At 40.4% G+C, this 15890-nt stretch overlaps 1 protein-coding gene across 2 annotated transcripts in view; it reads left to right on the forward strand.

Moving 5' to 3' along the window:
• The window catches only part of GKAP1 (G kinase anchoring protein 1), an 81737-nt gene that overhangs the window by 7949 nt on the left and 57898 nt on the right, over positions 1-15890 (forward strand). The gene's annotated exons all lie outside the window — the stretch shown is intronic.

Here is a 15890-nt window from a genome sequence, read left to right on the forward strand (position 1 = left end):
GAGAGGAAGGGGGAGATAGTGAGAGAAACGGAGTCACCTATAGCCTTGCTTCACCACTTGTAAAGCTTTCTCCCCTGCAGTTGGGGACCAGGGTTTTGAACCGGGGGTCCTTGCTCACATGCATTCAATCAGGTGCACCACCACCTGGCCCCCTGACAGAAGTTTTTTTTTTAATTTTAATTTCTTTATTGGGGAATTAATGTTTTACATTCAACAGTAAATACAAAAGTTTGTACATGCATAACATTTGTAAGTTTTCCATATAACAATAATACAATCCCCACTAGGACCTCTGACAGAAGGTTTTTTTATGTACATTACTTTAGAATGGCCCTTCTTGTAACTTCCTGGCTACCACTGTTCTCTTTTTTGACTTCAAGAGGTCAGTCTAGAGGAATGAGGTCACTGGCATTAGCCTTCAAAATCTTGGTAGAGCAGCCCAAGAGTAACAACTACTTAAAAACTTTGCTACCTACAGTTTAGAATATTTATTTTTGGGAGTAGTACTTAATTAAACATCTTGGGAGTCCGGTAGTAGCGCAGCGGGTTAAGTGCACGTGGCATGAAGTACAGGGACCAGCATAAGGATCCCAGTTCGAGCCCTGGGCTCTCCACCTGCAGGGGAGTTGCTTCACAGTCAGTGAAGCAGGTCTTCAGGTGTCTTATCTTTCTCTCCCCCTCTCTGTCTTCCCCTCCTCTCTCCATTTCTCTATGTCCTATCCAACAAAAAGGACGTCAATGACAACAACAATAATAACTACAACAACAATAAAAACAAGGGCAACAAAAGGGAAAATAAATTTTTAAAAAAAAATTAAACATCTGATGCATCTCAAGTCATTATAATAAATACTTAATACCAATTATGTTTTTCTTTTTTTTATATTTATTTTATTTATTTATTCCCTTTTGTTGCCCTTGTTGTTTTATTGTTGTAGTTATTATTGTTGTTGTCGTTGTTGGATAGGACAGAGAGAAATGGAGAGAGGAGGGGAAGACAGAGAGGAGGAGAGAAAGATAGACACCTGCAGACCTGCTTCACCCCCTGTGAAGCGACTCCCCTGCAGGTGGGGAGCCAGGGTTCGAACCGGGATCCTTATGCCGGTCCTTGTGCTTTGCGCCACCTGCGCTACAGCCCGACTCCCCCAATTATGTTTTTCTAAAACCAAATTAGTTGTGGGTGATCAATTAGTAGAATGACACTTAGAATGAAGCAGTTTTGAGCTGCTGATAATCATTGTTAATTCGTATTTGCATTATGCAAATTGGGGCTTATCTATAGTGCACTTTACATTTTCAATGTAGATAAATATAAAACATGGAACTATTACAGAGGAAGGAATGATTAATTCAGAGGGCAGGTCAGTAAAAGCTTTTTAGAAAGATGGCTTGAATCTATCCTAATTTCACTTAGGTATGATTCTAGATATAGAAATTTAGCCATATTCTCTCCCACTGCACTACACCCCTGAATCCTTCAATGCAGTTTTTTTTTCCTCCAGAGTTACTGCTGGGACTCGGTGCCTACACCACAAATCCACTGCTCTTGGAGGTTATTTTTTTCCCTTTTGTTGCCCTTGTTTTATCATTGTTGTGGTTGTTGTTGTTGTTATTGATGTCGTTGCTGGATAGGACAGAAAAGAAATGGAGAGAGGAGAGGGAGAGAAAAATAGACACCTGCAGACCTGCATCACGGCTTGCACTGAGATCCTTATGCTGGTCCTTGCTCTTTGTGCCATGTGTGCTTAACCTGCTGCGCTACCACCCAAACCCCCAATGCAGAAATTTTTAACACAGGATTGAAATGCTCTGATATTATATCTTTGATAGGTATGATCTTTTTGTGGTCTACCTGTTTACCTCCTCTCCCACCCTCTTTTAAATATTTTATTTACTTATTGGATAGAGACAGAAATTGAGAGGAAATGGGAAGATAAAAAGGGAGAGAGGAGGAAAGACACCTGCTATATCATGACACTCAAAGCTTTCCCCCTGAAGGTGGAGACCAAGGGATTGAAGCCGGGTCCTTGAGCACTATAATGTGTATGTCTAACCAGGTGCAACACTGCCCAGCCCCTTACTCCCATTTTAAAATTTAAAAAGCTGCAGATCAGTTCCTAGATTGCATAACATAACTGCAGATTCAGAAAAACTTCTTAATCAATGTAAGGTTTTTGTTAAGAACATGCAATATAATGAGTTTTTGACAATTGCTGTTTGTCATTTGCCTTTTGTGTTGGTTAAATACGCATCAGAGGTGTCTGCCAATTTTGACCTGTATTAGTCCTTTCTAAGTTTTAACACACACAGAAAATCCATCTTACATTTATTTTATTTAACTTTGAACTTGAGTTTAGATGACCATTTTCCATTTTCAATATTTTTTCTTATAAAAGAAATACAGTTGTTATTGAGTATTGCAGGAACTGGTAAAAACTGGGAAGGGGGCTGGTGACAGAGCTCACTTGGATGATGTGCTGCTTTGTCGTGAACCCAGGTTTGAGTCCAGTTCCCACCACATTGAAGGGACCTTGGGTGCTATGGTCTCTTTTCATTCTCTCTCTGTGTATGTCTATCTAAAAGAAAAAAAAAATGGAAAGGATGATAAGCATAATTAGGGACCAGGTGTTGGCACACCATGTAGAGTGCACACATTAACCATTTATTAAGACCTGGGAGGTTCAAGTCCCCAAATCCCACCTGCAGGGGAGAAGCTTCATTACTGATGGATTAGTACTGTAGGAGTCTCTCTTATCCTTGAGATATTTTCTCATTCTCTAGCAAAAAGATTTTATGCATTCCTTTTACTATGTATACAAAGAATTCACAGTATATTGGGGGCCTGATGGTGGTGTATGGGGCTAAGCACACATTACTAAGTATAAAAATCTGCACATGTGAACATATGCTCTATCTCGTGCCATCAGGATGCCGACCAGGCTTCCCTGGACTGAAGACCCCACCAATGCGTCCTGGAGCCCCACTTCCCCAGAGACCCACCCTACTAGGGAGAGAGAGAGGCAGACTGGGAGTATGGATCAACCAGTCAACGCCCATGTTCAGCGGGGAAGTAATTACAGAAGCCAGACCTTCCACCTTCTGCAACCCACAACGACCCTGGGTCCATGCTCCCAGAGGGATAGAGAATGGGAAAGCTGTTGGGGAGGGGATGGGATATGGAGATTGTGTGGTGGGAATTGTGTGGAGTTGTACCTCCCCCCATCCTATGATTTTGTTAATGATTCCTTTCTTAAATAAATTAAAAAAAAAAAAAAAAAAAGAATCTGCACATGGATCCTGGTTGGAGCCCCTGGCTCTCCACTTGCAGGGGGAGACTTCACAAGCAGTGAAGAAGGTCTGCAGGTGTCTCAGTTTCTTTGTTCTATCCAATAAAATGGAAAAAAAAAGGGCCTCTAGGAGCAGTGGATTCATAGTGCAGCACAGAGCCCAAGCAGTAACCCTGAAGGCAAAAACAAACAAACAAACAAAAACAGCTAAGTTTTTCTCTTTGCCTTCAGGGTTATCGCTGTGGCCCCTGGGGCCTGCACTATGAATCTACTGCTCCTAGAGGCCACCTTTTTTTCTCCCATTGTTGTTGTTGCTATTATTATTATTGCTGCTACTTCTGTTATTGTTGGACAGAACAGAGAGAAATTGAGAGAGAAGGGAAGATGGGGCAGGGGAAAAGAAAGATAACTGAAGACTTGCTTGGCCCCCCGCAGACTGTAATTTTTTAAAAATTTCATTATGAGGTGTTGGTATGCATGAGACCCCTTCTGTTTCATTTGGTTTAAATCCCCCCTGCTTAACACTATTCTATTTACATAACCACTTCATTCTATTTACATAACCACTGTTAACAAGTTCCACCCTCCCTCCAGGGCATTTGTGGTTCAGTGATAGGATTCTCGCCTAATCTGCCCCCTCTTTGTCACACTGTGATTTTTACCAGTCACTTTTCTCTCCACCCTCTCTATGTCACATCCTGTTTCCACCTAACTTGGCAAGTATATATAAAGACAGCATTGTGAGTTTTACAGTACTTTAACTTGAGTTTAGCTTAGCCCGTCTTAGATTGTGCTGCGTCCTGCATGAATAAAGAGATACTGCCTACAGCTCAACCATGAGTCCCTGGTCATCTGTTACCCGCCCGTGAAGCCAGCCTGGCGAAAACAACATAACCCGGCAAAAACAACATAACCCGGCAAAAACAACATAACCCGGCGAAAACAACATAACCCGGCAACCCGTCGAAAACAACAATGAAGTAACCTTTGTTTACAAGACTCTAATGTTTAATCTCGTGCCTCTTCAAAATCTGCTACTACATCACACCATCAAAGTAGCAATATTCCCCCCACCCCCCATCCTCGTTGGTAGCTTCAGTTCTGTAGTTTGAGACCAAAGGTTTGTTTTTATTTGACTTTACTTTACCCCCCCTTACTTTCTTTACTGTACTGTATGGGTGGAGGCATTCTATATTTTTATGTAACTCCCTAGTAATTTTTTAGAGCCAGTTTAATGGCAAATAATTCTTTCAACTGTCTGAAAAGAACTTCATCACTCATGAACCTTGCTGCTTAGAGCATTTAAAAAAATAATAAATAAGATTTATTTGTTAAGGAAGGAGTGAAACTAGAGTGTCAATTTGGCACATTGGATCTGGGCTACAGGACACTGAACTCAAGACCGCATGCTGGAGTCCAGCACTTGATCCATAGCGCCACCTCCTGGGCCCAGATAGAGGTTGTTTTTTTTTTTTTTTTTTTTTTTTTCCCCTCCAGATACAGTATTGCTGAGTTGTAGGAAGAAGACTAGGCTGTTGGAATTTGGGTACAGCCTGCCTCTGGCTCACCAGTTCATAGTGTGATACTTTACTCTTCTGTTTGTGGTTTCTTGTTACATGGCAGAGGCTACTTTCTGAGGAGAGTTTTTCACTGTTTAAGCTGCCTGGATATTAATCTTATCTTTCTATTTCTTGCTGTAGAAAATCTTTCTATGCATGTATCTATCTCTCTCCTCCCCCATCTTCCCCTTCTCTCTCAATTTCTCTCTGTTCTGTCCAGCAACAACAATAATAGCAACAACAACAGTGGGGAAAAAAAAAAGGTGGCCTCTAGGGGCTTTGCAGTCATTGCCAGGAAGAGTGACACCCTGTCTTATTCTGCTATCTAGTTCTGTCTCTTGTAAATAAATATTTCTATAATAATAGTTCAATTTAACAATAATGTAAGGATTCCAGAAGATAAATATTTGAGTGCTTCTTGCTATGCTGGCTTCTGTTCTTTTCAAGATTGGTTTAATTATTAATGGGAGGAGGAGAGGGAGAGAACTGGAGCATCACTCTGTTATATGCAGTACTGGGGCTTAACCTCAGGACCTCAAATCAGAGTCCAGTGCCATATGCACTGTGTCACCTCTTGGATTTCCTGGATACTATGCTTAGCAATTTACATATATCTGCTTTTATTAGAAGATTTATTTATGAGAACTGGAGAACCACTCTGGCACATATGATGCCTGGGATTAAATTCAGGATGTCATGTAGGAATTCCAGCATTCTGATTACTTTGTCTCCTTCATATATATAATTTGAACAGAGCACTGCTCAGCTCTAGTTTATGGTGGTGCGAGACCTTGGAGCCTCAGGCATGGAAACTTTTTTGCATAACCAGTAGTATACTATCCCTAGCCCTCAAATTAAGTACTTTTTTTCTTCACTTGTTTTTTTAAATAATTTTTATATTTACTTACAAAATGGAGGAGTCGGGCGGTGCAGGTGGTGCAAAGCGCAAGGACCAGTGTAAGGATCCCAGTTTGAACCCCTGACTCCCCACCTGCAGGGGGTCGCTTCACAGGCGGTGAAGCAGGTCTGCAGGTGTCTATCTCCCCCCCCCCCCCGTCTTCCCCTCCTCTCTCCATTTCTGTCCTATCCAACAACGACTACAACAATAAAACAACAAGGTCAACAAAAGGGAATAAATAAATAAATATTTAAAAATAAATAAAACAAGGGCAACAAAAGGGAATGAATAAATAAATATTAAAAAAATAAAAATAATAAAATGGCAACACTGACAAGACCATAGGATAAGAGGGGTACAATTCCCACCACCAGAACTCCATATCCCGTCCCCTTCCCTGATAGTTTTCCTATTCTTTAACCCTCTGGGAGTATGAACCCAGGGTTGTTAGGTCTGGCTTCTGTAATTGCTTCCCTCCTGAATGTGGGCATTGACAGGTCAATCCATACTCCCAGCCTGCCTCTCTCTTTCCCTAGTGGGGCAGGGGTCTGGGGAATCTGAGTTCCAGGACATATTGGTGGGGTTGTCTGCCCAGGGACATCTGTTTGGCATCATGTTATCATCTGGAACCTGGTGGCTGAAGAAGAGTTAACATATAAAGCCATATAAATTGTTGATTAATCATGAGCCTAAAGGCTGGAATATTGCAAATGAAGATTTGGGGTCTCCATTTTGGAAATAGCTAGTAGGTCTATTTTAGGTATATTCCAAAGGGTCCATGACTTTATTAGTTTTTACCTGAGCCTGACATCTGATATGCAGGTGGATCCAAGTTATTGTCTGGGGAGATGATGTCATGGCTGGAAAAAGGGCTAGAAAGCTGGATCAGGGAAGAGAGTAGCTCCCAAATATGGTAAAAGTGTATAAATACTGTTGACTGTAAACCCCATCGATTTTATCTCATCTGGGGCCCATATTCAGCATAGGAGCCCATGTAATCTCTGCATCCCTGTAGATCTGAACTTGCATTCTGTCGTCATCAGTAGTAACATTCTGAGTTGCACCAATTTCAGGACCCATCTTCTTCAGGTGGTAGGTAGAGTATTTTATCCAACCCCCCCTTTGGAGGATGGAACATTCTCTACCATTATTGATCCACATTGAAGACAAGTTCCTATGGTGGCCCCCAAAGGGGTCCATTATGTTGTTCCTGATGGAGCTGACCAGTGGTAATTGAGAGAAGGATCTATTTGAGGTCTAGGATCATTGTGTCTGTGTGGGAATCCCAGGACTCCCCAGCTAGGGCCCCAGCTGTTGGGGTGGCCTGATAGTGACTAAGGAGTCATCACCCCCTCTTATCCTATGGTTTTGTCAATGGTTCTTTTTTTTTTTTTTGTCTTTCTTTTTTTTTTAAATTTTTTATTTAAGAAAGGATTAATGAACAAAAACATAAGGTAGGAGGGGTACAACTCCACACAATTCCCACCACCCAATCTCCATAACCCACCCCCTCCCATGATAGCTTTCCCATTCTCTAGCTCTCTGGGAGCATGGACCCAGGGTCGTTGAGGGTTGCAGAAGGTAGAAGGTCTGGCTTCTGTAATTGCTTCCCCGCTGAACATGGGCGTTGACTGGTCGGTCCATACTCCCAGTCTGCCTCTCTCTTTCCCTAGTAAGGTGTGTCTCTGGGGAAGCTGAGCTCCAGGACACATTGGTGGGGTCTTCAATCCAGAGAAGCCTGGCCAGCATCCTGGTGGCATCTGGAACCTGGTGATTGAAAAGAGAGTTAACATACGAAGCCAAACAATTTGTTGAGCAATCATGGAATAGTGGAATAGTGGAAGCTATTCCAAGCTTGGAATAGTGGAGAGGAAGTGTTAGGGAGGTACTCACTGCAAACTCTAGTGAACTTCTGCTTTCAGGTATATATTTTGCAGTAGTTTATAGATATGTGTGAACATAAGCCCTCTCTCACAGAAACTGGTGTATATCTAGGTTATGGGACTTTGTTAGAAAGTGAACTACCTGAGATGAAATTAGAGTGTACTATAAAAGGAAAGGTCTCACCCGAGTAATGAAGCTGAAGGGTTGTCATTCCACACGTGAAGTCTCTGGACACAGTCTGAGGTGAAGCATGTTGAGGTGGCAATCATTGCGTTGGTTAGGTTGTGATCGGCAGATGCAATATTATTTGGTTTGGATTGGGAGACGCATACGGGAAAGTGGGCCCTATCCAAGGGTTCCAGGACTGGGGGAAGTAGGGGCTCTATAGTGGAGATGTGATGTTCCTGCTCTCTTAGGGTTCAAAAAGACAATCGATAGTTAATGTTATCATCACATTATTTGGTAATTGGGTTAACTTTGAAAAGTCCTTTTGTTATGGTTTGCTGTACAGTATCCAGTATCTTGTATGTAGCTGTGCTATTGGATGCTTCTAATCTACTTGGTCTAGGCTTTTGAGAGAGTCTGCATATCAAATACACAGCCTATATATTAAAAAGATTCAGTTTGCGTTTTGAGAAACTTTGAGACATACAACTGATTTTCCCCCTCTCATATTAATTAACTACTGATTTATATGTCTACATTTTGCTAGGAGTGTACATAAACACCATTCCCACCACCAAAAGACTGTGACCCATCCCTCCCACCCACTCCCACCCCCCACTGGCCCAGGAAGCTGCATGTCTACCCCTCACCACTTGGTTTTTACTTTGGTGCCCTACAATGGTTCCTTTTTATAAATAAAAATAAATAGAGTCATTTAGTGCTCTGGGAGGTGGTGCAGTCGATAAGGCATTGGACGCTGGAGCATGAGGTCCTAACTTCAAACTCTGGCAGCACATGTACCAAAGTGATGCCTGGTTCTTTCTTTCTCTCCTATCTTTCTCATTAATTAATAAATAAAACCTTAAAAAAAAAAGAGTCATCATTAAAGTATGCCAGTCTCTTGCCCTTATTCAGCTTTTAGAGTCCTTACTTAGATAAGGTTAGTTTTGGAGTGACTGAGAGAAGTGGAATAGGAAGTAGGTGAAGAGAGTATCTAGGTCTAAGTAGAAACTATTTCATTAGGTACTTTAAGGTGTCTTTTGAGGTCTTTTTACTTGCTTCCTTCATTTATTTACTCACTACAAACTATTGTGCACTTTTGCTTTAAGGTATATATTTTGCCCTAATTTATGGATACATGTGAACATCTGCCCTATCTCATGGGACCTGGTCTATATCTAGGTTTTAAGACTTTGTTAGGAAGTGGACTACCCAAAATGGAATTAAGGAGTCCTATGAGAAAGGAAAGGACTCACCCAAGTTATGATGCTGAAGGGTTGACATTCTACACCTGACGTCTCTGGACACAGTCCGAAGTGAAGCATGCAATACTCATTGCATTGAATAGGTTGGAATCAGAAGATACAGTATCAGTTGGTATGAATTGAGAGAAGCAAACTGGGAAATGAGCCCCACCCTAGCTAGAGGTTCCAGGACTGGGAGAAATTTGGGCTTTATAGAGGAAGCAGAGGTTCCTGCTGTCTTAGGGTTTAAGAAGGCAATAGATAGTTATTGCTATAATCAAATTGTTTGGCAATTGGGTCGATTATGAAAATCCCATTGTTAGGATTTGCTGAATCATACATGACCTCACCATAATTTGTCCTTTGATGTTATTTATATATATATATCTGTATCTTATAAAGTAATGCCACCAGTTGCTTCTATTCTCCTGGTTTAAGCTTTTAGCAGAGTCAACATTTCAAAGACTCAGCCTATGGTCTGTGTATTAAAAAGTTTGAGACATTCAATCAAATTTTCCATTCTCATATTAATTAAATAGTGATTTATATTACTACAAGTTAATAGGAGTGTACATAAACACCATTCCCACCACCAAAAGACTGTGTCCTGTTCCATCCCCCCACCCCTCAGTGAAGCTGAGAATCCACCCTCGCCCTCAACCCAGAGATCTTTACTTTGGTGCCCTATTCCAAACTCAGTCAGATCCTGCTTTGAGTTTCCCTTTCTGTTCTTTATTCTCAACTTCTGTTTATGAGTGGGATCATTCCATACACATCTTTGTCTTTCTGACTTAGCTCACTTAACATAATTCCTTCTAGCTCTATCCAGGATGGGTCAGAGAAGGTGGGCTCATTGTTCTTTTTTTTTTTTTTTTTTATGAAAAGGAAACACTGACAAAACCATAGGATAAGAGAGATACAACTCCACACAACACAATTCCCACCACCAGACCTCCATATCCTATCCCCTCTCTTGATAGCTCTCCAATTCTTTAACCCTCTGGGAATATGGAACCAAGGTCATTGTGGGATGCAGAAGGTAGAAGGTCTGGTTTCTGTAATTGCTTCCCCACTGAACATGGGCGTCCATACTCTCAGCCTGCCCCTCTCTTTCCCTAGTGGGGTGGGGTTTTGGGGAATCAGAGCTCCAGGACAAATTGGTGGGGTTGTCTGTCCAGGGAAGTCTGTTTGGCATCATGCTAGCATCTGGAACGGCTGAAAAAGAGTTAACATACAAAGCCAAACAAATCGTTGATTAATCATGAACCTAAAGGCTAGAATATTGCAGATGAAGACCTGGGGAGGGGGGTCCACCGTTTTGTAAATAGCTAGTAGGCATATTTTAGTTCTATTCCAATAGTCGAGCTGAGTGGTGCTTTGAGAAAATGAGAGGGAGGGAGAGGGAGAGGGAGGAGGAGGAGGAGGAGAGAGAGAGAGGTAAGGGGGGAGAGAACGAGAGCAAATGAGAACTGTTTTAGGACATTTGTATATATGTAATTTAATGCAGAACAATCCAGATAGTGAAATACACAGTTCTGAATCAGTCCTAGGAAAGAAATTTATGTAAAACATCAGCTTTGATAAGGCTAAATTACACTGCAGTAACAGTCTAATAAACTCCAGAATCTAAAGGCAACAAAGTTGCTTTCTTGCTCAGACTATTTATCCATTACAAATCAGTAAGGAGATTTTGTTCATTGTAGTTTCAGACTCAAGCATGTACGTCTAGAACAGAACTTTGCAGTTATTAGACAAAGGAAGCAGGAGAAAGAGAACATAGTGAGCTATATTACAGTTTGCATGTCACTGGCCAAAATCATATGGTTGTGTCTGCATTCAACAGGAGAGTGAGACTGCTTCCTTCAGGGACAGTATTTGTGAATAGTTACCACATTCAATTTACAGTCCCAGCAGTTAAAATTAAATAACAACTGTTGAGCAGCCGTATAAGGTTGTTATACCTGAAGTATTCAAAGTAATGAAAACATAGGATTCAAACATGGCATTATTACTATTATGATTTTGCCAGGAGGACTTCAGTGGGTCTTTGTGCCTATACAGATCCACTGTACTCAGTGGATTGCCTTCTCTTATGTTTTTTTTTTTTCCCCTCAGATAGAGGATGAGAAACAGAGGGGAAGAGAAAGAGTGATACCACAACATGACACCACTGAATGTGAAGGTTTTTTTTTTTTTTTTTTTTTTTTTTTTTTGTGTGTGTGTGTGTGTGTGTGTAGTGCTCCCATGTGACTGTAGGCTTGAACCTGAAATTGGAGCAGAATTAATATTTTTCAGAAGAGTTTTACATCTTGATTTTTTCATTATGCAATGTTTGCTCTCTGGGATAACTTTCAAAGTCTTAATTTTCATGCTTGCAAGAAAGATTCAAGCCTGGTCATCATTTTTGAATTTAAAAAATTTTTAATTTTAAAACTTTTAAAAATGATAGTCATCATTTTTCAGTGGAATGTCATGATGTGATCTGTGTATTTTCTGAGCATTGGAACAATATTATAATAACATGGTATTATAATAAAATAATATGGTATTATAATAACATATTTTACATATATATTTCATTATTACATTACAATAATAAAAACATGGTGTTATAATAAAAATACTTTGAGTATGTTATGTTATGGTTTATTTACTTACAGCTTATTTTTTTGTTTTTTTTATATTTATTTGTTTATTCCCTTTTGTTGCCCTTGTTGTTTTATTGTTGTAGTTATTATTGATGTTGTTGTTGTTGGATAGGACAGAGAGAAATGGAGAGAGGAGGGGAAGAAAGAGATGGGGCTAGTTCATGGTGCACCTGGTTAAGCACTCACATTAAAATGTATTGTGGTGATCCTCCTAGGATTCATACTCCATGCTGAGTAGTGTAGGACTGTATAAGCAACAGGTAAGATGTTATAGAAATGACAGTAACCGGGTGGGGAGAATACAGGTCCAAGAAGGATGACAGAGGACTTAGTGGGGGTTGTATTGTTATATGGGAAACTGGGGAATATTATGCATGTACAGACTATTGTATTTACTATTGAATGTAAAACATTAATTCCCCAATAAAGAATTAAAAAAAAAAGAAATGACAGTAACCTGTTTAAAGATGGGCATTGTTGATAGATATACAGCTATAAGGAGAAAAAGTAATCCAAAAATCAGGATATCTATTTTTAGACAGAAGAAATGGGAATTTTTAAACTACATTTATTTATTATTTATTGGGTAGAGACAAATATTGAGAAGGAAAGGGGAGACAGAGGAAGAGAGACCCTGTAGCATTGTGTCACCACTTGTGAAGTTTCCCCTCTGCAGATGGGCATGTGGAGCTTGAACTGAGGTCCTTGCGCTTAACCTGGTGAACCACACTGCCAAGCCCAGGAAATGGGAATGTTAACGGGAGGGGTTAGGTCATTCAGTGTGCTCTGAATGTTAGTGTTCATTTATTTCATGAGAGAAAGCTAGAGAGACAGGCCAGAGCAGCACTCCAGCTTATGTGGTATTGAGGATTGAACCTTATGCTTGGAAGTCCAAAGCTTCACCATTGCATCACCTTCTGGGTCAGTCAATGATCTCTTTTATTTTAGTATGTTTATTGTGTGTGCATGTGTGTTAGAGACCAAAGTGCTGCTCAGGTCTGGTTTATGATGGTACTGGGGATTGGACCTGGGGCCTTAGAAATGTAAATTGGTGGGAGTCAGGCTGTAGCGCAGCGGCTTAAGCGCAGGTGGCGCAAAGCACAAGAACCGGCATAAGGTTCCCGGTTCGAACCCCGGCTCCCCACCTGCAGGGGAGTCGCTTCACAGGCGGTGAAGCAGGTCTGCAGGTGTCTATCTTTCTCTCCTCCTCTCTGTCTTCCCCTCCTCTCTCCATTTCTCTCTGTCCTATCCAACAACGACGACAACAACAATAATAACTACAACAATAAAACAACAAGGGCAACAAAAGGGAATAAATAAATAAAATAAAATATAAAAAAAGGAATGTAAATTGGTGTGCTTAACAAGATGAACAGTCTCTTTAATTTTTAATTACTTTCATATATATATTTTTTTAATTTTAATTAATTTTTATTTATTGGATAGAGACAGCCAGAAATCGAGAGCGAGGGGGGTGATAGAGAGGGAAAGAGACAAAGAGACATCTGCAGCACAGGTTCACCACTTGCAAAACTTTTCTCCCTGCAGGTGGGGACTGGGGGCTTGAACTCGAATCCTTGTGCATTGTAACATGTGTGCTCAACCAGGTGCGCCACCACCTAGCCCCAATTACTTTTTTATTAATTACTTAATTTTACCAGAGCACTACTCAGCTCTGGCTTATGGTGGTGTTGGCTTAAGTCTGTAAACTTTGGTGCCTCAACTATGAAAGTTTTTTGCATAACCATTATGCTACCAACTCTTAATTTAATAGTTTACTCAGTTGTATACCAGATACAATTCAAACTAAGAAATGAACAGATTTCTGATGTTCACAATATATTAAATTCTGCTTTTTACTGTTTTATGGGAAAATAATGATTTATAATAGTTGTTGCCAATGAATGAAGTTTTTATGTATTTTATTTATTTATTTTTATCTTCCTTTGTACAAATGTACATGCCACTCCCATCCACCAATTTAAATCCTCCTCTACCCACCTAGAATCTTTGGCCTTGCTGCATCTCTAGTCCAAGTTTCCATTCCTAGTCCAAGTTTGACTCTGTGTTTTGTCTTTCCTTTCTTGTTTCTTAAGTTCCACCTATGATATAATCTGCTGTTCATCCTCATGGTTAATCTCACTTAAAATGATTTCTTTAGGATCTATTCAAGTTGAGACAAATGAGAATTTTTCATAATTTCTTTTTTTTAAGCTACTTTCAGAGATTTTAATATTTCCGTTTTTAAGTTATATTTGTTTATGTATTGGTTAGAGACAGCCAGAAATTGAGAGGGAAGAGGGAGAGACAGGGAGATACCAATGGCACTGCTTCACCATTCATGAAGCTTTCTCCCTGCAGGTGGGGGGTTTTGTAATTTCTTTTTTTAATTTAATTTTGTTGTATTATCTTTATTTGTTTCTTGGATAGAGATAGCCAGAAGTTGAGAGAGAAGGGGGTGATAGAGAGGAAACAACACAGAGAGACACCTGCAACACTGATTTACCATTTGCAAAGCTTTCCTCTTGCAGATGGGGACTGAGGAACATGAACCCTGGTCCTTGTGCATTGTAACCTGTGCTCAACCAAGTGAGCTACTACCTAGTCCCCAGTTTGATAATTTCTTCCAGCATACTGTTATTTTATGTATATACTACAACTTCCTTTTTAATTATCATTTTGTTGGGGTGAGGGTTTAATGGTTTACAGTACAGCTATTATCATATAGGTACAATTTCTCATCCCCCATGATAGACATCTGCAGGGTACTCTCACCTCCAACTTAGGCCTTTTTCTATCAACATGCACCCGGACCCCAACCCCCCTCCTTTCTCTTTGTAATGTTCTGGGGCATCTCCAGGCTATTTCCCACAAGGATAGAACCAATGCATGTTCCTACCAGAAAAGTAAAAGGAATCTCTTCTCATATCCTTAGCTAGTGCTCATTTCTGTCCACAGACTCACCTGTATGAAGTAATATCTCATTGTTTTTATTTGCATTTCTGTGATAATCAGTGGCTTTGAGCATTTTTTCACATGTCTGTGGCCCATCTAGTTAACTTATCTGATATTCTGTTCATGTACTTAACCATTTTCTGATGGTGTTGTTTTTCTTGTTGCTGAGTTTTATGAGTTCTTTTTGAACTTTTGTTATTAGCCCTTTGTTTGATATATAATGCCATAATATTTTATTAAGTAGAGTGTCTTTCTGTTCAAAGAAATTGGTTCCTTCTGCTGTAAAAAAGCTTTTCAATTTGATAAACCCATTGGTTTATTTTTGCCTTTACTTTCTTTGCTGTTGCTCTTCAAAGTTGTTTCCATTTAGTTGAAAGAGTACTTAGTTTTCTAGTATAGAACTTCTTACTTCTCTCCCCCCCCACCCCCCCATTTGCAGCTCAGTGCCAGCGTTACAAAACCATCGATCCTGGTGGCCAGTTTTTCCTTTCTACTTTTTATTAACTTGGACAGAGAGAAAATAGGGGAAGGGAAGAGAAAGAGAGAGAGAAACTTAGACCTGCTTCACAGCTTGTGAAGAGTTCCCCCTGCAGGTGGGGAGCCGAGGTCAAACCTGGTAGTAATGTGTGCTTAACCAGGTGTACCAGAACCTGGTCTCCAGGACTCCTTACTTTAAATTCAGATTAAATTTTAGCAATTCTTTGTTAATTTACGTCCTGACTTAACCATTAACTTGCAGAATGACCTTAGGCAAGGCACATAACCAGTTTAGGCTTTAACTGTTTCACTTGTGAAATAACTTGGATTAATAATTATTATCAGACTGGGGCCAAGAGGCTCACCTGGTAGAGTGCACATGTTGCCATGTTTTAGGAGCTGGCTTTAAGCCTGCCTCCCCCCAAGGGGAAGCTTCACATAGTAGAGCATTACTGCAGGTGTCACTCTTTCTATCTCTCCTTTACACTCTCTCTGTCTCTTACCCTCTACAGGGGTGGGGGAGGGAGCTAGCTCTCAAATGGCGGAGCTGTGGAGAACCCTGAGCCACAGTGGCAAACCAAAACAAAACAAAAAAATTATCACACTTTAAATAGCTTGGCTTAAATCTAAAAGGTTCTTAAAAAGTTGAAAGAACACTAAATGAAATGGCCTTGGTGCTTGGAATGGTAGGGTGCACTGACATTAGAGATCCAAGTGATAGAGTGAAATATATTAAAGTTTCCTTTAGTTGAGGGACTTTAAGCTCTGTTTGG

Source organism: Erinaceus europaeus, chromosome 10 (genome assembly GCF_950295315.1).
Source record: "Erinaceus europaeus chromosome 10, mEriEur2.1, whole genome shotgun sequence".
NCBI lineage: Eukaryota > Metazoa > Chordata > Mammalia > Eulipotyphla > Erinaceidae > Erinaceus > Erinaceus europaeus.